The 26551-nt window shown below is 44.2% G+C and overlaps 2 long non-coding RNA genes across 7 annotated transcripts in view; one reads left to right on the top strand and one right to left on the bottom strand.

Moving 5' to 3' along the window:
• Window positions 1–1497: 1497 nt before the first annotated feature.
• LOC309872510 lies at window positions 1498–8127 on the bottom strand. The gene is made up of 3 exons (XR_014315926.1): window positions 7916–8127; window positions 4788–4915; window positions 1498–4371 (listed from the first exon to the last, which is right to left on the bottom strand). It is a non-coding gene; the product is annotated as an uncharacterized lncRNA (long non-coding RNA).
• A 130-nt stretch (window positions 8128–8257) lies between these two features.
• Window positions 8258–26551, top strand: part of LOC309872509 — a 44500-nt gene continuing 26206 nt past the window's right edge. For 2 of the 6 annotated variants that reach the window (XR_014315923.1, XR_014315925.1), the window contains exons 1-3: window positions 8258–8376; window positions 9865–10031; window positions 11591–12573. This is a non-coding gene — a long non-coding RNA (uncharacterized lncRNA). Of the gene's footprint in view, window positions 8377–9864; window positions 10032–11590; window positions 12574–26249; window positions 26339–26551 lie in introns of all 6 variants that reach the window. The other 4 variants (XR_014315921.1, XR_014315924.1, XR_014315920.1 and 1 more) reach the window with 4 other exon arrangements.

Raw genomic sequence — 26551 nt, 5'->3', positions numbered from 1 at the left:
GCAAGTTTGGGAGGGGCCTCAAATGTCAGGCTTCATAGTCTTGACCAAATTCCATAAGCAGTGGAAAACCATCTGAGGTTTTTGAGAAGGGTGGGGGTGGCACGCTCTTTGGAGAAATAAAACCTGGAGGCAATTTGGAGGATGGCTTGAAGCAAGTTGTTCTCTGCCATTGAACCTATTTTCCTGTTCGCCAATCTACAGAAGAAGAGGTCCATATGCAAATGACGCAACTTGGATGGAACATTATCGTGGCTTTCTCCTTCATAATTGAAGATGATGCTCTCGACAGTGATTTCTATTTACATGCACAGGATGACTGACTTTCGAAATCTTCACATATAAAAATCTGTTCTTTGAATGCTTCTATATTTGAAATCTTAATGTCAAGAATCTAATTTGCCTTTCCCCGTGTGAGTCCCAAAAGTGTTTACCTCCAACCCTTACTCCTTCCCCTGACCCAATCTGCCAAAAAGGAAGACCCAGATTCATTCTTTTCTACCTTGAAAGAATAAAGAGCGGAAGGTATCAAAGCCTTCGAACCACCCAATCATATTTATTCAGCATCCTCTATAAGCATAGCCCTTTGCTAAACCCTTTTTTAAAAAAGATGAACCCAAACACAGATTTTAAGGAAACAAGGATGAATAAATAATACAGGTCATTATCCTTTTTTTTTTTTTTTTTAAACCTTAAATCAAATAACTGGAGAGTAGCTATTGTGATCTAATCGCTGGTTGGGTGGTGCTCTGGTTTTAGCACAACATTCCTAGTACAGCCAAGCTGCGTTCTGTAAATTAAAAACCTTTTAAAAATTAGATTCTATCTTTACAGGGCTGGAGAGACCAATTTATGGAAATTGGACCATGAGGTTTCGTGGCTTTTGTTTTATTTCTCTGGTTCCACCCAGTAGAAAATACCAGTATGAAAAATGGGATACCATGCTGCATTTCAGATAGACTTCTGCTAATTAGCAAATTACCCTGTCTCATCATAAGGGCTGCCAGCATTGTTTTAGTACGGGTCTGCTAATATTCCATTCTGAAGGCCTTAATTTAAAAATCTTGTATCTTGGCTGCTAAAGTCACTGCAGGCTGAATCTTGTCAAACAGGAGGAGACTTTGTTTTCCAGTCCTGGACATGGAGCATAATGGTGTCATTTTAAAATGCCTGGAATGCGTGTGTGTGGAGCTGGGGGAGAGACAAGAAAATTGTCTTTAAATGCTTTCCTTTTAGCACACCTTTGCTGTGATCCCAGATCAGAACCTAGTTCTCTTGAGAATGAAGACTTGCTTTGACATTTTCAGTGAGGAAAATCTCAAGTAACCCATATGGATTTCTCATGCAGGATTTAGCCAAAATATATATTTATATGAGATTTAAACAAAGTCATTTCTATTGTAACATTTACAATCATTATCGGTTTCTCTGTTAAATTATGTGTTTTGGTTTAAATTAAATCTACTGTCAATAAGAATGAACAAAAAGTGTGGATTCCAGTTATGTAAACACATATTCATATGTGTATTGGCAAATTTAACATAATACATTAAAATATACAGTATGTCCACTTTAACTAACATCAAAAGTGAATAATTATGGTCTGACTTTTGGAAAATGCTAGGAGGAAAATCAGACTTACATCCATAATTCCATTTTCAACTATTCCATTGTGACTTGGTATTATTTTTATATGCTTCCCTACTTCAAATATCAGATAGTAGAAGATTTCATTCATCTGACATATCATATATACCACAGTGTCAAGGCCGAATGCAAAAGAGGATAGCCCAAGAAAGCATTGAGCCTGAACCCCAGATCATCAGGTTTCACTTTCTATGTTTAGGGAATTATTTTAATGTAGATTGTAATGTAGATTGGTGCATGGATATGATATTAGTCAAAAGAAGTGATACTTATAAAAAGCTATATCCCTTGGTAACAATTTAACTCAGAAAATTAGTCCTGCTAATTTTTCTTTTTGCTAGCTGTACTTTCAGAAGGGGTATATGTTGTAGGCAACTTCGGTTTAAATGTAAAAGCTGATTAATCCCCTGAGTTATTCTTTAAATTACAGACCCATAAGTGTGGCTTTTCATCCTTGGCAAAAATTTAAAAGTATCAACTTAAAATTTAAACCCATCTCTATCTAAGAAACAAGTTTAATAGTTTACAGTCTACGGCAATTTAAGTGTGATGACTACTTCTGGGCTCTGTAAGCATTCATTAGCTTACTTTTCTCCCATTAGCTTGCAATAAAAATAATAATATTTGCCATTTAGTAGGGACTTTTCACCCTCAAAGTGCTTCACAGGCATCAAGTGGTTTATTTATTAATAATCTATGTTTCTGCCTAATAAACTAGATTTCTATTTACAATCAAAGGGAAAATTAGAAAATGTTCTGCGTGTGGTGAGTAAAAGGAGTTGCTAACAGACTATCAAATTACATATTTATTTTGCCCTGCCCATTATAATTAGATAGGTTTCTGCCAGCCATTAAAAATGTCAGGGTCCTAGGCAATGAAGTATAGAAGTCTGTTTCATGTCTGTTTGTTTTTCTGATTTGGTAGGAAGTAGGTTTTTTTCAAAGTTTTTACCCCTCAATTTACTGATGTAAAAGAAAACTTGGTTTCAGATACTATAGATTAGACATCAAAGAGATTTCTTTTCATTTGGATTTATAAGAAGATATCAGCAGCTCCATTCTGGAGCGGGAGCAGGGAGCCCTCTAGAACTCCTAGGGTCTCAGCTCAGAGGCCCTGGCTTGGGTTCTGCTCCAACCAGAGTAGGAACTGCAAACAAATATTTTAAAGACCCATGGCCTCCAGGACATTTGAATTTTGCAGTCTTCAGCTCTGGCTTCAGGACAGTGGGTGTGGGTGGGTAGGGGTTAGCACTGCTCCTCAGAAGGTGACCTCTACAGGGGAAATCAAATAAGCTGGCCAGGGGGTGAGGGGGGAGTGGTATTCAATGACATCCACAGACACAGCCATAATGCACCTTGAATACATCTTCACACTGTTTTTCAAATTGACCTTCTCATTTCAAGACATGCTCTTCCCTAAAAAGGAATATTTAGTTAGAACCACTTATGCTTGGCCATCCAGAATTCTCATGAGGAGCATCAGAAATGCTTGCAGATTTCAGGAAATTCCTTTGAGAAGGCACAGCATAAAACGAAGGTACTGACTGGTTTACCAAGAGGTTTAAAATGGCTCAGTGTCCAGCAACTGAAATACATAAATACACAAAACAGCAGACAGCCCTCACACATTGAGAAACACATTGTATTGGCACTGTGTACTCTCTCTCTCTTTTTTTTTTTTTAAAGATTTTATTTATTTGACAGAGATCACAAGTAGGCAGAGAGGCAGGCAGAGAGAGAGAGAGAGAGAGAGAGAGAGAGAGAGGAGGAAGTAGGCTCCCTGCTGAGCAGAGAGCCTGACGCGGAACTCGATCCCAGGACCCTGGAATCATAACCCGAGCTGAAGGCAGAGTCCTTAACCCGCTGAACCACCCAGGCACCCCCTGTGTACTCTCTATTAAGGCTTAGAGATGATTATGATAATGGGATATTACCTTAAGTGTGGTGATACTTTATAGTATTTTTGCATGCACTTTCCTTTTCAATTAATTATACTTTGATCTCCTTTCTCATTGATTTTGGCTTGTTTGCTCTTTAATATTTTTATTGTGTTTCTTCTAACTGATAAGAATGGAGTAGTGTAAACAACATCCCCATATGTTTGCACAATGCTGCCTTGTTATAATTAAGTGTGTTTTTCAAAGGTCTCTAAGCCAGCCATAAAAATTTGCTCAAAGCTAAGCTTGAAATGTTAGGGTCTGCTCCTGTGGGTGAACTCTTTCAAACACCATAAGAACCTGAATTTTGATCATTTGAAAACATAGACGCTGAAAACAAACCCTCAGAGAGGATTTCTGTCTCACAAAGCGATTTGGTCCACCTCCCACTATTATTTGTGCAAAGAATGGATGTGTTCAGAAGTTAATTTTGGTCCTTTTAAATGGCTGAACAGAAGCGTGTGGGGCAGAAATAGACCTTCTGATTCACCTTCAGTTTTAAAAGCGCTAATTTCTGCCTTCTGAGTGCCTTTAGAACAACTTGTCCCCATCTTTGGCATGAGAAAGCTGGTTTCCAGTAAGAGGGGAGGAGACACAGAGAGAGCCATCCCCCTCACCCTGCACACGTGCCACCCATCTAATGCTCTTTCTGAAGAAGGCAGAGAATTCTTTGCAAAATCGCCACAGGCAGGACAGAAGTGGAAGGACATCACTATTTCACAAGGCCTTCTGATGAACAGCCAGTGACTGTGTCTCCTCAAGGCAGGACTTTAACTCCACTTTATGAGTCCTGTGGAAACAGAAGACTTAGTGGCCAGGACAACTCACCTCTCTCTACAGAAAGCCATTTGCTCTCTTGTCCCTCATTTCTTTACAAAATCAGCATTCATACAAAACAGAATTGCGAAGTTGGCCAGGAAAGGGAACAAAATTGCAATTCAATTGCTTTTTTTTACGTTTTGTAAAATAATGGCAATAAATTAAATAATCATAATATTTAGCTGTGTAAACTGGCTTCTGCCACTTGCACAGTTACTTCTTTTCATGAGGAAGGTTGCTTTACATACCAATAGGTGTTTTTAAAAATTATCTCAATGTCTATTTAGACATGCTGCTCCAGGAAGGTCTTCTGGTTTTTTCAGTTGAAATTAATATTTGCTAATAAAAGAACTGTCAGGGCTTTGAAGTAAACATTCATTTATGTACCCAAAAGAACAGAACGTCACCAGTTTTCATCTGCGCACTGTCCCTCGGTCCCAGTCAGTCAGCAATCCACATAGCTGCCATGCTGGCCAGAGGTGGGCATCAAGCTCAAGATGACAGGGAGCTACCTCCTTGAAAAAAGGACACAGAATAGCGAATTAATTCCTTTTACCAGCCCTATATGCTCCTGGCAAAAATAAAGGCAGTGTGTGGGCTGGATTCTGCTTTTACTCATAAAGTTGAAGGTGTTGGCTATAAGAACGACTGTCAAAAGGCGTTTGTACCATAACCCATGAGAATTCAGGGGAGGGGGAGACTCCAGAGGAAAAACTCAATCTCACACCTACTAAATTTTCATATCTATTTCAGGTATAAATGGATTCTAAAATTTTGTGGCTTGAAAAAAAAAAAAGTTCAGTGAACACAGCAGAAACTGCTACACTGAGACATTTCAACCTGGAGAACTGGAAGCTGCGATGGATGGGGATCATGGAGCCTCCCTGGGCATGTTTATGGTCATAGTCCCAATCACGCATCACTGATGGCATTATCAGCCAGGAGCGGCACCCCAAAGGCACCCAGACCCTAAATTCTCTTCTCAGGCCTTCTCTCCTGCCCCTGCCTTGCTTTCTCAGGAAGGCTCAGGCAATAATTGAAAAAAAAAAATGAGATTTTTGTAATACTTTTCAAGGATTACCAAGTCAATTATGGAGAGGGAGAAAAATAAAGGGGAACTAGTTGAGCATCTCATGCTAGGGCACATTCAATTCAAACAGCTCCCAGGGAGTTAAAATTCTCTCTATATGGTGAACAGTGGGTGCCTACATGTCGCTGGCAAGCCCACAGCAGTTTAAGGTAATATTTTGGTCAGCAGGTGTAGACCCCAAATGAACAGTGGTTTAAGACCTGGATTGTGAGAGGCAGACATGTGCCAAAATTAGAAAAGCATTCTCCGGCTATTATTTAACATTCTACATATGTGAGATACAGAATGAAAGAATGAGAATTATCTTAAAATCCCTGCTAAAGCAGGGCCTGCTTTCTCAAGGCAATCTCAAGCTTTAGTAGTTCAGACAGATTCTCTAGCTGACAATTAATATTAATGGGTAGATTTCACAATGTGGCATTATCACACAGGAGATGGGTGGGCACACCATCTGGGTTTTGGCAGGTATTAGATGTAATCAAAGGGATTACGTGGCTCAGGGAGAAATAGAAAACCTTAGTTTGTTTAGTCTCTTGCCTCTTTTGTTTGGACGCAGCTCTAGGTGTGCTTAACTATTTTCCCCCTTGTCCTTTATTTGTGGTTGGGAACATCTCCAGGGGAAAAACAAAACAAAACAAAAAGGGATGGACAACCCACAAAGATAGTTTGGATATGGTATCACAGCCCATTTTTCCCTCTCATAAAAATTCACCAAATATTTACTGAATGCCTACTATGGGCAAGGAGCCCCACCAAGACACTTCCACCAGCTTTCCCTCTACAAGGATGTCAGTGTGCACAGGTCGATTTCTGGATACTTTAGAATAGGTTAAAGGGCACTCTGAATCTGCAAAGATAATACAAGACAATTTCTTGGTCCATCTTTACCCCTTCCCTCATTTACCTCCAACACACACACACACACACACACACACACACACACACACAAACACACACACACCAATGTATTTAAAAGATCAAAAGGGAGAATCCACCTCAGATTGTAGAATCCACACCGTCGGATTGCTATTGGAAATGTTCAATAAACTAGATGAATAAACCAGACCTATTGAGCTGTACATGTTTATGCTCAATAAAAATAAATGGAAGTTGTTGATCGGTGTACACTCTTGGAGGAGAGCAGTGATTAGGCAGTTTTGGGCTGCAGGTAACTTGTGAATTTTACATTTCACTACCTCCTTGAACATAAAAAAGACAATGAGTGAGAAGTCGGCTTGCAACCTCAGACATTCTGCCCACGAAGAAATACTTCTAATCCTCCAGTTTCCCGATCAGGAAGTGTCTTCCATCTCACCGATACACACTCTCCGAACCTGTAGTGATACTGTCTTACTGTTTTTGTTTTTTTTTTTCATTATTTATCACATACCCAGGAAGAACAGCAGCAACAGAACCCCAGCCTCCACCAGCCAGTGATGCAGGCACAGGCCCTCCTCCGGGCCTGGTTACAAGCACACAAGACTGAAGAAGAGCCCAAATTCTGCTGCAGTTGTTTCTGAGTTTGATTAGCTTGTCTCGGGAAGCCCAGCATGTGAGAGGTGTATGCTAAGTCACATGACAGTGATTATGAGCCCCAGTTTTCTCTAAATACAAATCAAGTTGGGCCAGTCCCACTTGGCAATAGCAGCAGGGTCTTTTAAAGATCCATTTCCTCTTTACCTTTTTTCCAATTCACCTTACCCAGCACAGAGCTCACCCCCTACTCATCTCCCCAAACAACCAGGATAAACTCGGCTAACACCACTTTTTCTTTCTCCCAGGCCAGCTACTTCCAAGGCATCTTCTCGGGTGCAACAGGCATGTGCTCCATCCTTTACGTGAATCTAAAATTTTGATCTTAACAGCGTAACTACATATTCAACCGCCCAGACAAACTTGAGCCCTTAAGGGTCCAAAGCGGGTAGCAGGGTCCAAAGGGCACGGCCATGTACCTACATGCATGGAAGCACATGCGGCTCCTCTAAGTTCATTAAAATTAAATACAATGAAAAATTCAGTACTTCAGCCACACTTCAAGCACTCAGTAGTTAGTTACATGGGGCTCATGACTACCAAATACTGGACCATGAGGATACAGTACATTTCCATCATCGCAGAAAGTTCTACGGTATAGTGGGACTAAAGGCCAAGAGAGCAGAGAAGTTTTCCTGAACCCCGCAGATGAGAGCCCGGGATCCAGACCCAGGCGCTCACTAGTTTGCACTTAAATCTAAATGCTCTCTCCTTCTCTGCCTTTGTGACACCCAGTTCCTACCGCATTTCAAGAGGGGAGTCAGGGCCATGGTGAAAAGCCTCCACAGAGCGGAATTCTGGGGCAAATTCTTTGCTAAGGGGAGGACGGCAGGGAAGCTTCCCGGGCAGGCGTTTGGGTCCCACTCCGGCGCTGCCAGCTTCTCGCCCTTACCCCCAGCTCCAGCCCGGCCAGGCTCCGAGCGTGGGAGCCGGGTCGGGACTCGGGTGGATGCTTGCCCGCGCCGCCTGCGCCCGGCGTCCTCTCGCCTGTCCTTTAGCACAAGGGCGGGCAGCGCAGGACAAAGGCGCAGGCGGCAGCTGCCCGGATCCGCGCGCAGGGGCGGCCTCGGCCACCCGGAGCGCCCGCCGCCTCCGCGGCCCGGCGGGGGAGGCCCGGCGCCCGCCTTTGTCTGCGCCACCGCGGAGGGCCGGGTCCGCAGGAAGCGCGCGCCATCGTGCGGCCGGAGCCGGGCACTGCAGCCTCGGAGGCGCGGCGCGACCTTCGCGCGGCCAGAACCCTCGCGGGGCGGGCGGTGTCATCGCGACAGCGACCGCTTCCGCGGCTCGGGTGCGTTCTGCGAGCTACGCTGTGCGTCAGGGAAACGCATCGCACTTCTCATAAAGGCGTCTGAGGTAAGGCCAACAGAAAAAGTAGAAAGTGGACATACTTGTCTCCGTAGAATGAGTAAAAAGAATCCAGTCAGATCCAGAACCCTTGTTAGTATGGTTGCTTGCGTCTGTGTGGAACAGCTCTGAGGCGTCGCAGAAGACACTGGGTCGAGTACTTGCCCGGTGAGCTAAGACGGCCGCGGGTCTGGGAACCAATGTGAAAGGGTGGCTCCTGGTTCTTCCGACTCTTGTGCCAAAAGCACATCTTTCCTGTTCAAAACGAAAGCGTTTGGTAGCATAAAGATACGTTTAATACAATGTGTCTGTGGTATGCACCTCGTGCGGAGGTGGCTGGAGCCAGAGATGAGGCAAATAGGTAAGCACACCAGCTTCCTGCGCTCTGGGGACCCAGAGTCTCCACAGACGACCGCACAAGTCACAGGAAGGGAGTTAGCCCACATGTCCCACGGCCCTTGGTCAAGAGGAGGTTTTCCTGGGGGTGAAGGACCCTGTTCAGCAGGCGAGGCTCTTGCAGTCTTACTTGGTGAGGATGCAGAATGTATCCGTTGTCTTCACTTGGTGGACCAAACGCCTCTCACATGGCTTTTGCCTCAGAAATTGCTCACTGGGGAAGATAAGCAGAAAAGGAGCATTGACCCCCTGGCTTGCTTTCGAAGGCAGAAGTACAGTGATGCTTTATCTCTTTCCAACTCAGTCTTCCCTCCTAAACCTCCAACTCCATCTTCCAGTATGGATTCCAACAAATTAAACCTACGAGGTCATTTAGCAAGTTAGAATTGGCTACGGTTAAGCTTCCAATCCCCACAGCCTTGATTCTGTCACATATTTGTTGAACTGGGCCTTGTGACACGGATGCAGACAAGACTGGCCCCCAAGAGCATTAAATCTAGCCAAGGAGTCAAGGTATATGCCACAGACAAGTAGAGCTCTTCCAGGCGGGGACTATTCCATCAACTTCTTGGTGATCCCAGGGCCCAGTCTAATTTCACTGAACCAAACTCTAAACTTGTTCTTTATTTACCCTGGAAGGGCTCCATGAGGTCAAAGAAATGATAGGACAGGAAGATCAGCTTCCCAGCAGTTGGGCTGGACAGAGTATGCTGGGCAGCAGGGTTTCAAACTAGGGTTTGAAAGAGTCTCTCCTGATTTGTAAAGAAGACTTAATCTCCATGCAAAGGGGGAAACAGCTAGAGTCCTGAGAGCAGGGATTGAGGAAAGAAGGCCTCGCCCAAGAGAGAATCCAGCCAGGCTGCTAAAGCATGACCTTGGGCTGAGCAGAGGGGTCTGTGTTTGTGTGTGTGCGCGCGCGCACCCGTGTGCGCACGCATGTGTGCTTGCCAGTGTGGCTGGGTCTGGGCAGTGAGTACTCGGGAGCCCTGCTTCACCAAACCAACCTGTGGGGAGCAAAAGGCCTGATTTGGGGAGCAGGCGAGTGAGACCTTGAGTCACAGTCTATTGCTTTATTTCCGTGTCCTCCGCCCCCCATGCAAGTTTCCAAAAATGCAAATCCTGACCCCAACCTTCTCCTGGAGCTCTGACAAATCCAAAGCACAAGCACGAGGGGGCTTAGCAGGACAGCGTGAACCTGATCAGCATTGCCTTCACAGCAAAGGAAAGCACTACAAGTATACTTGAGCACTGCATGAGGCACAAGGTAGGTGAGTTGAATTTCCTGTTTTCTTCTTAGAACTCAAGGTGGGTGCATCCTTGCACTTTCTCTGCTCCTGCCATAAGATCTCTTGTGGACCTGCCTTGGTCCTGCTTCCCGTGGGGTAGACAAAAGGAATTAGTAACAGTAAGAAGCCCACTGCCTAGAAAAGCTGCCTAGCCAACTGGAATGTATTGATAATCTAAACCGTCTACGTGGGGCAGGGGACCAAGTCAACATGAAGCAGATTCAGATTCAGTGTCCATTTCCTGAGTACCCGCTCAGTGTCCTGCACTGTGCTGAGCACTTGCAGGCAGGGAATCATCTTCCATTTTGTTTATTGGGATTCCTGTGACCTAATAGGGTGGTAGTGGACCCCTATCTCTCCATAGCCCTGGAGAAGACATCATTGCCATAGCACAGTCAGGGTTTGGTTGGACAGCATCCTTGGAAATTGCTTACTGATCAGGTCTTCCGCCTTGTAAGTAGTTAAGATGCCCTTCCCTCAACTGATGGAAGGCTGATTGGACATACCAGGAGCCAGAGACGTCTTTCAGATCCTTATCCAACCTTGTCTTCTCTCCCCTCAAAAAAGATTGCTGTCATTGGCTCCTTGAGGAAGACTTGGGCCTTGGTGCCTGTCTTCCCAGTGGGAAAGCCCTTTGCCCTCTCAGTGGGGGAGCCATGAAGCTTCCTAGCCTTGCCTTGGGCTCCCCTTGGGCTCCTGGCTCATGGGAGGCAGAGGTTGGTGAGAATTAATTGTAAAGTGCATTGAGAGGCACAAATGAAAACCAGTCCCGCGGCGGAGAGATTATTACTGTTGGCAATTTGGGTTTTCTGAAATAGCTCTTAGGATTATGACTGTGGCAGCCCAAACCCCAGAGGTGAGCTCAAGGCTGATAGATTTTCTGAGTGGCCCCATTTTGCTGCAGCCTTCCAGCTTCCCTTCCCTTCAGGGCGGGGTTGAGCGACAGCGAGGTGCCTGGGCTGGGAAGCTCTGTCCCCTCTGAAGGCTGCGGATACTAGAGCAGCTGAAGGCTGACCCCCACGTTCTTGAGAGAGGGTCCCCGGACACCCCGGCATAATTTCCTTCTCACTTCACGGTTGCGTCCCTGTCTGAAATGGCAGGTGACCTAAGTGGGAGCGGTGTGCAAATTGATTTGGAGGCGATCGATGGCTCGGGGCGCGGCCGGGGCTCGCTGCCGTGTCCCTGACCCTCTCCGAATCGATTCACACACCGTTCCTTCTCAGCGCACCTGCCACGTCGGATGGAGAAGGACGCGTGAAGTGAGAAGAAAATTACGTGTTGTTAGGCCTCCGCGGCCACCGCCGCTGCCACGGCGCCCTCTTCTCCCGGTCCCCCACCGCATTGCAGGCCGCCACCACTGGCCTGGGGGAGCCAGAGAGCCCTCTCCACGGGTGGAGACGCAGCCTAGAAGGCCGTGACGCGAAGGGGCCTCACACTGGCGCCACCACTTGGAAGCCTCGATCCAGGCGACCAAGAAGCTCACCCTCTTCCCCAACGCATGGCCTCTAAGACGTTTGCACGGAACTTTCCTCTCTTTCAAGATCATTGTAGACCAACTTGGAAACAGACTACTTCCTTGGTGGGCCCAGAGTCACTGGATACTCGAATTCCATTCATTTGAATCTATGCACTCACCCATTTCGACAAGCCTCAGTGGAACCCCCAGCCAGGGCCCAGCACCAACCAGAGATCAGGCCTGCATTATCGCCAGTGCAGGCTGCCAGCGAGGAAACACAGTGTGCTCACAGGTGCACCCGAGGAGAGCCCAAAGCACCACAGAGAAAGAGAGCGAGTAATATAATGGGAAGATTCCTGTAGCTATTTAACACAGACCTCATCCACCCACGTCAGTCTGTCAGCCCCCTAATCGCTGGTTCCTGGCCTGCTAGGAGATGAGGAGCTCGCACCAGACTGTAAATAGACTGTGTCACTAAGCGGTTTTTTCATAGCAAGACTTTCTCAGTGAAGGAAGCAGTGCATTTTACATTCGGCTGCAAAGAGTTCCTGGATCTGCACTTTGGGTCAGGACCAATCCATCCCTGTCACAACAGGCACCCTGCCTCGGTCCCACAATAAGGTTAGGGATAGGGGTAACCTAAAAATGCCCCCTGCCGCAGATGTCCACATCCTAATTTTCAGAACCTGTAGATTTTACACAGTAAAAGAAACTTTGTGGGTGTGATGACATTAAGGATTTTGAGACAAGGAAATTATCCCTGGTTATCTGGGTGGGCCCCAAATAATTGCAAAGCCCCTTAGAAGTGGGAGGCCAGAGGGGAAGAGTTGGAGAAGATGTGCTGATGGAAACAGAGTTCAGGGTTGGAGAGAGGTTTTAAGATGTTAATCTGCTGGCTTTGAAGATGGAAGAAGAGACCACAAGCAAAGGAATGTGGACAGCTCGGAGAAGCCGGGCAAAGCTGGCACAGCCTCTCCCTGATTGTCTCCAGGAGCGACCAGAACTGCCAACACCTTGACTTCAGCCCAGTGAGATGGATTTTGGACTTCTGACAACCAGAATTGTAAGGTAAATAAACTTGTGTTGTTTAAGCTGCTTAATTTGTGGTAATTTGTTACAGCAGCAAGAAGAAACTAACACGGGGCCCGCAAAAAATGTGTACTTTTCAGAAGAAGAAAAAAAAAGAAAATATTTTAAAATATAATTTTATCACAGTCATCATTATACCAATGTAGTTAGAGATAGATTTTTTTTTTTTTTAAATGGAGGAAGGTGTCCCCAAAGGCAAAAGTGCCAGGGTCCCTAAAGTCACAAGCACCCTTGATTCGAGTAGCACTGATCACAAGGATTCCCACCCCCCACTTAGCAATTCTAGACCAATAAGACAGACAAGAACATACAGTCTAAAGCAGAACTAAACAATCCACCAATCTTGAAACAGCCATTCTGGCTACTTATTATAAATCCGTCAAAAACCAATATTTCTAAATAGAATTTTAAAATGTGCTAAATTTATTCACCCAAACACATCCAAGTGATTTATTTATAATAAAGGAGGCTGGGTCTGCCTCTGTTTTTCTCGTACAGTCTTCCATTGTGCAGAAGTGGGCTTCCCAAAAAATTAGTGGTGCTTCCACATTTATAATCGAGGATTCCTTTTGTTTGAAAGGCCCTGTTGGAGATTTCTGGATTACTTGGAAGCTAAATAAACTAAGAGGTTTTTTGGGTTTTTTGGTTTTTTAAAAATCTTTTAATCCTGCTTCTGCCTGTTCTTGAGCTACTGAAATCAAGATTCTCCCACAGGCAGAGAACCAAAGTGATTCCTTTCAGCAAACTCTTTGACTTACTGTCCAGGTTCTGACACATTCCTTTGCCAACAACAAATAAGTGAGAACACTTCCAATGAGCAATGGCACCTCTTCTCATTTGTAGACGGGAGCGTCAGCCTGAAAATAGTGGCCAAGTGTTTTGACGCAAAAAGCAAGAATTTCAGGCCAACTGCAGCCAAGTAGGCTATTCTTAGATGTGCATAGGAGGCTGAGAGGTCTCTGTGTGGGTTGTTGGGAAATGGTTAGGGATTTGTGACTTTTAAGTGGCTCTTGAAAATGTTTGGAGATGAACAAGCCCCTGCAGATCCTATTCGTCACAGATGCTCCAATTCCTCCTGACCTTCTGAGCCCTTCTTAAACATGCACTAGTTTCTGAGGTGTTCCCCAGTAATTCAGAGGTCCATGCAGATTGATCCTTCCCACTGCTGACCCCCTACGATCCCTTTATTCAATACTGTACTTATCCTTGGATCATGTCTTGGTCCATTGGGCTGCTAAAACAAAATACCACAGACTGGATAGCTAATAAACAACAGAAATCTACACCTACCAGTTCTGGGGACTGAGGAGTCCAAAATCAAGGTGCCAGCATGGTCCCATGCTGCTGAAGGCCCTCTTCCTTGCTCGTGGCTTGTGCCTCCTTGCTGTGCCCTCGCATGGAAGGGGGCTAAGGATCTTTCTGGAGACTTGCTTATAAGGCATCAGTTCCATTCATGAGGGCTCCACCTCGTGACTTAAGCATCCCCTAAAGGTCCTAATACCATCGTCTTTGGGGGTTAGGATTTCACCGTATATGTTTGGGGTGGAGGGACACAAACATGCACACTATAGCAGATGACATCTTAAGTAACCCTTGAGTGCTATCTTCCCAGAGTCATACTGATACCATCTTCATCCGACATCCATTTTCCGAGTGTGTGATGTGTGTGACCACACCCTCCTATCTTCCCCTGACCTTCATGCTACTTTACTTGCCTACCTTTCCTCACACCTCGCTGGCTTCTTTTCATTCTCCTTTGATGTTTCCTCCTTTTCTAATAAACCTGTAAATGTTAAAGTGCCTCAGTGCTCTGTCTTTTGTTCTTCTTATTCTCTGTCCTCCTTCTCTCCCTAGACAACCTTCTCCAGCTCCATGGCTTCATGAACCCTGGCTTCATGATGACTGCCAAATGTCTCCTTCCTGCCTGGACCTCTTCCCTGAATTCCAGACTCATGTTTCCAAACACTCACTCAACCACTCCATGTGGCTATGGTGGCAGCTTTGCAATGAGTCCTATTGACTAGACTGAGCTACATTTCCAAGGCTTCCCTTTCTGTTATATTTCCAGATAGGCTGGGGTACAGGAGAGATTCTTGGAAGATTTTGGAGGGTGGAAGGAAAGCAACAACCCCAACAATTCCTAGTTCCCAGGGATTATTGCTGACCTACTGGCTCAGTTTTTGGCATGAAACAGCAGTGAGGCCTGCAACTGTTCTACCTTCCTCTGGCTTCTCTGGATCCTGAGTCAGGTGTCTGTTTAGCTCTGTGACAAAGGGCCCCAGCTTCTGCAGGATGCCTACTCTAGAAGATACATATTCTAGTGCCTCTACTTCTCTGGTTAAACTCTGAAAGACACAGATGTCCAAAAGGTGCCTCAGATATCATGTGGCCCAGGCAGAATTGTTCCATGACCTCTCCCCATAGTACTCTCCATCCTAGTCAACACAAGGGAAACCACAAAACAAATCATCAATTTGTCCTATTAACTCTATCTCCAAATTACATTGCCCTCCTGACTGTTTCTCACCACACTCATTTCTACAACCCTAGTTCTATCCACTTTCATGTGGACAACCGTAACCATCTCTCAACTACACTTCCAGCTCCCCTCTCCCTCCATTCCATACTGTGTGTCCATCCTCCACACAGTAACCAGAGAATCTTCTTAAAGCTTAAATCACAGAGCTTCCCCCTCCTCATCATTTTAGAACCCCCCATAGCTTCCCATTGCAATAAAAATATAAATAGAAAATTCTGGAGGGTTATACATACTTTGGCCCCTGATGCTCTGTCCTTATGCTCACCCACTTATTGTCTGTCTTTAGATATGCACCACTCTCAGATGTGCCTCTACCAGCCCAAGGGTCTTGACACCTGCTCTTCCTCCTGCTTTGATTGCTCTTTTCTCAGATCCTCACATGGTTCCATCCTTCTTATTGTTCAGGTCTCAACTGGATGTCACCTTCACTGAGACATCCTTTCCAGCTCCACTCCCCTGTTATGTTCTACCACATTACCCTAGTTTGTCTTCCTCAAAGGACTTCTCTATATGTGAAGTTATCTTATTGTTGTATACTGTTTATGTGTTTCTGAAGTGCCCCTATCAGACTAAGCAGAGGGGAGTGATTAGTACATAAGCATAACCAGCCCCCAAATGTTGATACTTCAACCAAGTTGTTGATCATTCTACTCTACAAACGGTGTCTCTTTGGACAGATTGGGCAGATCTGTAGCTGTATCCTTTTTGTGATGAGAGAGAGGATGCAAGTTAGAGGGGTGGAGGGAGGTCATTGAATAATTCCAAAAAACATAATTTCTATAACATATATGCAGACTAATTCATATTATTAGTTCAGGTATGTGTATTTACAGTAACATAGGATGGGAGATGAGCTTTGTAATGGTAGCCCATCACATTCTTTGAGGTCCATGTCAGTCATACCTACTAGAGTCTGTGTAGACTAGCTGCAGTTGAAATTCCCATTTCTTCATCACTTCCTTTGAAATTTATCTGAAGTGAGAAGGAATGGTTTGCCCATAGAGAAGTGTCCAAAGATGTGGCTGGTGCAAGAAGAAACTCAGCAGAAAGAATCTGAATCTACACTGGGTCTGCAAAGACCAATATTTCCTTTCTTTTCATTAGATTACAGAACATTAGAGCTCACAAGGAGCATAAATGATGATGTTATGGGATGAATTGTGTGCCTCCAAAATTAATTTATAGTTCTAACCCCCAGTATTTCAGATTGTGACTTTATTTGTAAATAGGGTCATTGCAAATATAATTGGTTAAGTTGAGGTCACATGGAAATAGGGTATGCCCCCTAATCCAATATGACTTGTGTGTGTGTGTGTGTGTGTGTGTGTGTGTTTAAAGATTTTATTTATTTATTTGACAGACAGAGATCACAAGTAGACAGAGAGGCAGGCAAGGTAGGGGGAGGTGGGGGGGGAGCAGGCTCCCTGCTGAGCAGAGAGCCAATCCTAGGACCCTAGGATCATGACCTGAGCTGAAGGCAGAGGCCTAACCCACTGAGCCACCCAGGCGCCCCATGACTTGTGTTTTGATAAATGGGGAAATTTGGCCAGAGACAGGCACACATGAACGTGTAGTCAGAGATCAGCCAAGGAGTATCAAAGGTAGCCAGCAAACCACCAGAAAGTAGAATAAAAATATGCATGAGAATCTCTCAGAGCCCTTAAGAACCAGCTCTGCTCACACCTTGATCTTGGAATTCCAGCTGCCAAAACTGTGAAACAATAAATTTCTGTCATTTAAGCCCCCTGATTTGTGTCACTTTGCTCTGGGAGCCATAGCAAACAAATTTAGACAGCCTGGTTCATTTTTGAGCAATAGTTCTTCATTTTTGAGCAATAGTTCTCAATGGGGGAATTCCGCCCCCCCCCCCAACCCAGGGAGCATTTGGCAATGTCTGAAGACATTTCTTCTAGTTGTCACATCCAGAGGTGCTACTGGCATCCAGGGGATAGATGCCAGGAATGCTGTTAAACATCCTGCAATGCACAGAACAGTCTCCCCCAACAAAGAATTATCTGGCTCAAAATGTCAAAATTGCCAAGTTTCAGAAACCCTCTTTTAAAGACACTTGAGGCCTGGAGAGTTCAAGTGATTCACAAGGTCACTAAGATCATTAGGGCAAGGGGCACCTGGGTGGCTCAGTCATTGGGCATCTGCCTTCAGCTCAGGTCATGATCTCATGATCCTGGGATCGAGCCCCTGGGCTCCCTACTCAGCGGGAGGTCTGCTTCTCCCTCTCCTACTCCCTCTGCTTGTGTTCCCTCTCTCACTGTGTCTCTCTCTGTCAAATAAATAAAAATCTTAAAAAAGAAAAGAAAAGAACATTAGGGCAAAACTGGAACCAGGGTGCAGGCTGTTGGCCCAGAGAATAAGCAAGAAGAGATTAGTCCTAGCAAGAACCCTGGGGAAACCATGTTCTAAAATATAGGCAGAGGAAAAGAAGCTGACAGGGCAGGCAAAGAGGGAGGGGGGCACTAGAGAGGAAAGAGGAGAAGCAAGAGTACTTAGAGTTCCTGGGCTTGGGGCCAGAGGTAGACTGCAGAGGACGCTAGAGCAGAAGCTCTTACAAGACATCAGTTGGGAAAGGAAGAGAGAAACACATGGATAGCTGTAGGGAGACTTTGGGTGGATAGGGGATTGGGAGTTTAAGATAGAAGGGACTGGAGCATTGAGAGGAACCCACAGAGGGTTGAGATTGAAGGTGCAGGGTAACATCAGGGGAGTGTTACTGAGAAGGGAGCAGGGGACGGGGTCCAGAGCCCAGAGTGGGGGGATTAGCGTAGACACAAGGAGGAAGGCAGAAGAAATTAATGGAAAGTGGCTTTCAGAGGGAATAGGTTTTTCCATTCTATTCTGCCTTAATCTTATCTTATTATACTTTGAGGATAATATTTGCTAATAATTCATTAATGTGGAGGAGAACTCTGGGCCTTCTGGATGCGTTCAGGGATGTGTTCAAGGCTTCTGGTCTTCTCTGTTATTCCCTGTAAAGCTACTGCTACTTCCTCCCAAGCACGCAAATCTATCTGCCTTACGAAGTTTCCAAAGCCTGGTCCTACAAAAACTGATGGATGCAGAAACAAAAACAGTGGGAATGACCCAAATTCCATAGGAAGGGGTTCAGTAACATAGGGATAACTGGCTGGCCTGGCTTCATGGCCTTGCGACCCATATGGTCACACAACACCCTGTGCTCAGAAGGGGTCCTGTGCTTGGGGCTTACAGCTCTGTGGTCATAGTCTTAAAACTGTCAATCTCATCTTGGAGCCTTGGCTCAAATGCGGGCCTGCCTCCTACTGCCTCCCCAGGAGGGGCTCTTGGCCCCTCCCTCTTCACCCCACTCAAAAAGCGTTGCCCTGCCCAGAGGGAGTGAGTGAGAGGGCATGGGCACAAGTGGGGCTGGGGAGCGGGGTACAAACCCTTAGCCACCAGTGAGGGTCTTCACTCTCCCGGAAATTATCCCCATACAGAAGGGTGTGCAACGTTAACTAGCAATAGAAAACACCTCCATGGATCAAGAGAGAGGGAAGAAGAAAGGAAATGGCTTTTTTCATGGTTTTTCAGCAAGGGACCCCTCGTTTTCATTTGGCAGCAGGCCCACAGATCATGCAGCTGTCCCTAATGACTGGAACAAAAGAAGCTGAGAGAACCTAGAAACAGAGTTTCCCAGAGTTTTCAATCACTCTTTCCTTTACTAATAGTTACCAAGCACCTAAAAGACTCTGGGGATACACGACTAAAGAGACAGTTTCCCCAACAACAGTTGGGGAAGTCAGTGAACCTTGAGACTGGAGAGGGCTGGGCCCGCATGTGTGAAGACCGGCCACTGCAGTGCAGGGTGGTGAATATCATGAGAAGTCTGTCCAGGGACGGTGGGAGCCCTGGGAGGGGCCTTCACCTGCTTTGGGAAGAGAGAGGAGGCTTCTCAGAGAACACCCTCTCTGAGTAGTGCCCTGAGTGAGAATTATTCAGAGGAAGAAAAAGGAGCTGCTATCACAAGGACTCAGGGAATACATGGGCAGTTTGGAAGATGCCAGTTGTTCCAAAAAGCTGGATGACAGGGAGAAGAGAGCTCAGAGAAGTCAGCAGCACCAAATGAGGGGCCTTATTCTCCATGCTGAGGACTTCTGGCTTTATCTGGAGACTGTGGGAGCCACTGAAGGACTTTAAGCTAGGCTGCCCTACCCAGATTTGTGCCTTAGAATGATGGTACAGCCCGGTATGCAGAATGGCTTTAGGAACCCAGACTGGAGCCAGGAAAAACACTGAGATTTTGGTCTCTATCCAGATCCAGGCAAGAGGCGATGAGAGCCTTAACCAAGGTGGTGGCAATAGGAATGGAGAGAATGATCCTCCTGATTGTGTGACCTTGAGAGATATTTAGAAGGTGGAATAGAAATGGAAAGGCATCATGATGGATTCACTGGGGTGAGGGGTAAGGTATTGGTTTGGGCCAGTAGGATGTTGTTGCAAACATTGTTCATAAAGAAAATCAATTCACAGGATAAGTATATAGGCAATTTTTTGAGATGGTCCCCAGTGATCACCTCCTGGCACTAATGCCCTTATGTAATACCCCTGTCTTGACTGTGGGCTAGACGTAGTGACTTGTTTGTAATGAATAGAATATGGCAATAGAAATGGGATGTCACTTCCAAGATTAGGTTATAAAAGACCACATGACTCCTGTCTTGGTATCATTCGCTCTCTCTCTCTTACCTTTCCACTCACTCACTCACTCTGAGGGAAGTCACTGCCATATTGTAAACTGCCCTATGGAGAGCCCACATGGGGAGAGAGAGTAGCAGCTGAATCCTGCCAACAACCATTTGAGTGGGCTTGCAAGTGGATCCACCCCAAGTAAGCCTTAAGATGACTATTGCCCCAGCCAATACCTTGCAGTCTTGTGAGAGACCAGAGCCAGAAGACCCAAGCCACACCCAGGTTCTGGATCCATGGATATTGTGAGATATGTTTTGTGGTGATTTGGTACACAGTAATAACCAACCAAAGCAATAAGCTAGGGTAATATTCACAAAGAAAAATAAAAAAAATTTCAAGCATACTTGAAGAACTTCTGGAGCACTAATTTACAAATATACCTTTGCTAATTATGAGTTATATTTATGTATTCATTTGACAGATTCCCTAAGGACCTCTACTAGGTTAAATTCTTATTTGTGTATATTCTCTCTCTTTTTTTAATAACACTTTTCAGACCACATGACAACTTATCTCTGTATTAAAGATCTGTATGAAGCTATAAGAACTTTGAAGACGGAAATCTTCTTCCATTCCACTTAGTATCCCTAACACTTAGCATGGCATATAGAGTTATTAGTGGCTAAGTGTGCTAGCTGAAAGAGATTCCAGTTGTTGAATATTTTCAAGATTTCTATAATCACACTTTTGTTTGATTCAAACATTCGATCTTTAATCTAGTTCTATTCCCAAGAGGAATCCTGATGTAAATTGAATCCTGGTAAACTGAGACTAGCAGAGGCAGAAAGATTAAGAAAATTTTTTACTTCCTCCAGTGCTATTATTTGAGATTTGTTAAAAGTAGGAGAGTATAATTTCCTTTTTATTTATCCAGACGTGGATTTTGAGGGAACTTGGAATTGTAAGGTGTACAAATATCTTTCTTCTAGTTGCTAGAAATTCCACAGATTTGTGAATTAATTTATTTAGCAAATGACTTTGCTCTGCCATTTCCTATGGGAGCTTAGACCAATCCCTTCACATCTTTACACTGAACGTCTTCATTTGTAAAATAGGAGGAGAGGTGGCCAGATTGTATGGTCTCTAATTTCTACTTCATGTTTCAAGTACTCTAAGTTCTATAAAATGTACTGAGAAATTGTGCTCATTTAGGTACAGGACAGACCTGGGTTTGAATCTAGTTCTGCCTCCCAAGGACCATGAGTGAGTAACTCATTTTGGCTCTGCGAGCTTTGTTCATTTTCCCTAAATATAAAAGTGGGGTTATTGGTAAGAATTAGAAATAAAACATGTAATGTATCTGCTTAAAAAAAGAAAAGGTAGCAATGACCAGTGTGTCATTCCCCATGGATGGGAAAATACAAATGAAAAATATAGAACATTGTATCAGCTTTCTAGAAATTTCTAGTCTGGTGGGGGATAGTCTTTTAAAATACCTTTGGCCTTTGCTCAGGTAACTATTATCTAATCTGTATTAACCACAAACATTTTTCATTAGCATGAACTTTTCCCCAAACTTTGGAGATTCAGCCTGCACGCTCTGTCTTAACACTGAATTTCCTAGCCTCAATACCTGTAGAAAGCAGGGGTTTCTCTTTTCATTTGGCTTACATCCACTGCCCTGTAATTTGATTCTTCCTCTTCATTCCTGGACCCTGTCCTTTCTTCTCAAACAAGAGGGACTGCTTTGGTTTTGACCAAGCCCTTCATCTTCCTGAATTCCTCAGCTACATCGTTTCTAACGCTTCCCTTTTCCAACATAAATAGTCCTTGCTTGCTCATTGTCCCACCCTGCCTCACCTCTGGCTCCAATTAGAGCAATATTTATTTTTCCCTTTTAAGAATCTCTCTAGCCTCTACTCTTCAGAAATGAGGCAACCCAGCTCGTGTTAAAAGCCCTTTATTATGGTCACAGAAAATCTGCTCTGACAAGATCTACCTCGACAAGATTGTGTTCCTGGAGATCCTTCTCTCGTTTTATCTGTCATCTCACTTTCTAGGTCACATCATTTCCTAGCATCTAAAGTGTTGTCTGTTTATATATATTTTAAAGAAACGGAGGGGTGGAATGTAGAGTGAGTGTCTTGTGTGCTGGAGTGAGGAAGAGCCTCTTCTAATACCAACGCAAGGCACTCTGCCATCTCCTGGAGAAGGAAGAGAACAAACACACACATAACCTCTTTTGGTTTGGATTTGATGGGGATTTTAGTTAAGACAGCCAATAGCACCCCAAAGCCCAAGTGTAGACTTGGGATGGTAAAACTAGGACTCGGGTCAAACCCTCAGGGAAGTAATATGAATACCTGCTGGAATCTTCCAAAAGCACAGACACTTCAAGGGACTTGGGGCCATAAGAACTCTGGGATGATCCTACGGGTACCACCCCCTAAGAAAACAGTCAACAGTAAATCAGCTTGCATCGGGTTGGCCTGATATCATCATACTAATGTCTTGTTCTTCAATTCAGTCTGTCACCTCCCTTATACTAATACTGATATCTGTTTGAGTGTTTAGTAGCTTCCTGCCGTGCACTAAGCATGTGACAAGTACTATTACAAGTACTCTTCACAGCTGCACTCAAAGGCAGGTTCTAGTATTACCATCCCCGTGTATAATGAGGAAACTGAGGCCCCGTGGGCTTAAATAACTTACCTAAACATTCAAAGTGAGTAAAGAGCAGTCAGGATATGAACTTGGGCAGTGTACAGGCTCTTTGCTCAGCTCAGTTAGTTTTATGGACTGAATTTGCATCCCCTCACCATGAAGATATGTTGTAATCTACTCTCAGTCTCTCAGAGTCTTTAAGGATAGAATCTTTGCATAGGTGACCAAATTAAAGTTAGGTCACTAGGGTAATCCGATATGACTGGTGTCCTTACAAAAAGGGGAAATTTGGACACAGCAGCAGACATGCATAGAGAGAAGATAATACAAAGAGACACAGGGAAGAAAATGGCCATCTATAAGCCAAGAACAGAGGCCTGGAACAGATTCTTCCTCACAGCCCTCAGAAGGAACCAACTCTGTCAACACCTTAATTTCAGACTTCTGGCCCCCAGAACTGTGAGACAATACATTTCTGTTGTCAAAGCCTTCTAATCTGTGGTACTTTGTCTGGAAGCCCTAGTAAAATAACAGAGTCAGTATTCCTCATTGTAAAGCAAAGACACTCTAAAATTCATTTAACAAAAACTCTTGGTTTCTCTTTCAATGTGGTCATTTATCTGCCTGGGGTTCATTCAAATACTCTTAAATCTTAGGTCTGCAGGGTCTGGACTAACAGAGGCTAAAATATTCTTAGGCAAGGGTGAGTAGTATGCACCCAGATTCTGTGCAGCAGCAGCAGGGCCCAGAGTAAGCTCGGGACTCCACTGAGTTTGGGTGCAAGGCTGCCAGTGTTTCCAGAACACTCTCACCGGCAGGGGCAAGTCCCCCTGGTTTGCATAAAGAAGAGAGCTCCGTGTAATTTTAGAGTGAGCACCTTGAGGAATACTCAAGAAGGGCCTCCTCCTGGCCACCAGTCTTGTGCCTGGGTCTTCAAGAGAGGGGGCTGTGGGTGAACAGTGGGAAAGTAAACTTACACAGAGCATCTAAGTAGCATACTGCTTACAGATAAATCCCCTATTAATCAAACATGTTGACTATAGCTGACTGGGGTTTCCACCAGAGTGTGTGTTCCATCAGTTGTGGATTCAGGGCCAGATTCTTAGAGGAGTTAATTGAGCCTTAGCATCTTAACAAAGCAGTATCTGATCTCCTCTGATTAAACAGTGTTGGTCAACTCGACACTTGTTCTTTCTCTGCTCTTCCTTCTCTCCTTCCTTCCTTCCTTTCTTACTTGTCTATCTGATCAGGGTATGTCCTTTGCATATTTTCCATTCCAATATGCATGTATTCATAAGAAGGTGTTTTAGGTTCCAAGGGTTGCCATAACAAATTACCAAAAATTTGCTGGTGAAAACAATGGAAATGTATTCTCTTGTTGTTCTGGAGACCAGGTATCCTAAATCAAGGCGTCAGCATGGAAGGTTCCCTCTTGGGGGCTCAGAGGGAGATTGTGTTCAGTGTCTCTCTCCTAGCTACAGGTCGTTACCAGCAGTCCCGTGCCGGCTCTCCTTGGTTAGAGGCAGCATAACTGCTGGTTCTGCCTCCATTGTCACATGGCATTTCCGGGTGTGTCTCTGTGCCCAGATTTCCTCCTCCTTATAAGGGCACAAGTCATGTTGGATTTAGGGCCCAAACTAACCCGATGTAACCTCAACTTAACTTGACTACATCTGTAAAGATTCTATTTACAAATAAAGTCATATTTACACGTCCCAGGCAGACTTGAACTAACTTTTGGGGGACACTATTCAACCCTGGGCAGAGGACAATTACCATCAAACATGTAGTCAGTCCCCTTGCTCCCTTCCATGGGCCCCTTCTAGAAGCCTCTCCGATGAAAACCAGCGTCATGGACAGGACAGCAAGGCTAGCTGGCTTCCGGAGTATCTTGCCTCTACCCCTCAGAATCAGCTTATATTTGGGGATAGGACCTGAGTTGAAAGTTCAAGTCCTCAAACAATAATGAAATGTGAATTCTGTTGAAGAAGGAATTCCACCATGTTGTCACCCTAGGATATCACAAAATTTTCAGGGGGAAGTTGTGCCTACCATGGTGTAGATGAGCCACTTAGATGCTCCTGCAGACCACCTGCTTTCTGTTTGCTTGGGGTCTGACTGCCAAGTCAGCTCACAGACCCTGGATGTTATTTATTTTGCTCTTTTTGGCAACACTGAATCCTATGATAGGAATCTAGAGGAGAATGACTGGGTGAATTTGTGGCGTTTATTTTTAAGACTGGTGGAGTCCAATGAATATCCAATATTGTCTGCTTTCTTTTTTGTTCTTTTTCTCTTTTAAAGAAAATATAAATTTACAGTTAACATGGAAAGCTGTCTAAAAGCTATTATGTTGGAAAAAAAAAAGTAGGTGGCAAAGAGTACATTTAACTTGATCCCCATTGTGTGAAAAATAAATATGGGAATACATTTAGAAGTAATAAAATAACAATAATAATAACAACAAATATTGAACAGTTTACTCTGTGCTACCCTATTACAAACACGTTATATATTTTAATCCACACACAGCCCCATGGAGGTCCTATTTTTATCCTACTTTACCACCTTCAATAGAGTTGACTAATCTCCTACAGATTAAGTATGACAATATTGATATTCACAAATTAGAGAGAAAGGAAAGGGTTTTGCTTAAATATTTAAAAATAGAAATTAGGGGTGCCTGGGTGGCTCAGTCGTTAAGTGTCTGACTTTGGCTCGGGTCATGGTCGCAGGGTCCTGGGACAAGCCCCACATCAGGTTCCCTGCTCTGTTGGGAAGTCTGCTTCTCCCTCTTCCACGCCCCCTGCTTGTATTCCCTCTCTCGCAGTGTCTCTCTATCAAATAAATAAATAAAAATCTTAAAAAAAAAATAAAAATAGAAATTAAATCCTGTGACTCTATAGAAAATCATAAATATAAATTTCACATACTCTCCTACATGTTTTTAGTCTTACTGCACTTTGGGGTCTTAGAGCTGTGGCCATATTTGATTCTTCCCCATGTATAAACTACTTTACTTGGGAAAGTACATGGTTTTTGAACTCATATTCCCATCCTTTGATCCATTCAGTTGTTGGCCATTCTCTCATCAGATTAAAAAAAAAACAACCTCGTTGGGGGAAAGGGGTTAAGAGCTGCTCAGAGTTTCGTGGGGAACAGCCAATTCCTTCCTTTCCAAGATCTGCTGTGTACTTCCTGCTTCTCTCACTGGGGGCAAATAAAAAACAGGAGATTTAAGAGACAAATTATCCCTGAGAAAGCCCCCTAGAACAGAGTAAAAATAATTGAAAAATGATAACAAGTGGCTGAAATGTTTAGAGAGATAAATGTGATTTATCATATAGCACATAAGCACAGACGTGAAATTGTAGCTGCAGACTTCCCTTAACATCTGGGTGACCTTCGGAGCATCCATAAAACTTCCACCACACACAAACACCCATGCTTTTCTGGTGGGAGATGAACCCTGATTTGTGTTCTACTTCCTCAGATGCACCTTTTAATTTTTCCTGTTTTGTATTGAAATCCATCTGGAGAGGCATTTCTTACGAACTTGAGCAAAAGCTGAAAACAAAAGTGGTTCTGAATCCATACACTGTGAAGTCAAGTCTATCTATGTTTTTGAGTCTTCATGTATGGAGATGTGAAAGATTGCCTTATGTAAGACATGTTTTCTTCTCAATATATTTGCTGAAGAAAGAGGAGAGGAAAGAACATATGCTTATTGGTTCATTGTTATCAGTGAGTTAGTTTTAAGTTTCTGTCGCACTATTTTCTCTTCTTATAGCTGATTTTCTCACCATTCTGTGACAGAATATGAGACAAGCACCGCCATGAAAGAGATAAAAGTTTCCAAGAACAGCCTAGCACTCTTTGGTATGGAAATGGGGGGTTTATGCTTCTTTGAGTTTTTTTTTTTTTTTTTTAAGTTTAGCAGCCAAGAATTCAAGAGTTAAGGCTGATAAAACTGCATTAAGATTATCTCACCTGCCCAAGTGTGGGAGAAAACATGAGTCCAGAATAAATTGCTTTTCTCAAAATAGAAAGACTTTCCTGGTTTTATTTGGCCTGGGAACAAAGCTGAAAGGT

Source organism: Mustela nivalis (genome assembly GCF_964662115.1).
Source record: "Mustela nivalis genome assembly, chromosome: 8".
NCBI classification, from domain to species: domain Eukaryota; kingdom Metazoa; phylum Chordata; class Mammalia; order Carnivora; family Mustelidae; genus Mustela; species Mustela nivalis.
The sequence above is the reverse complement of the archived record's forward strand: the minus strand, read 5'-3'. Positions and strand labels throughout refer to the sequence as shown.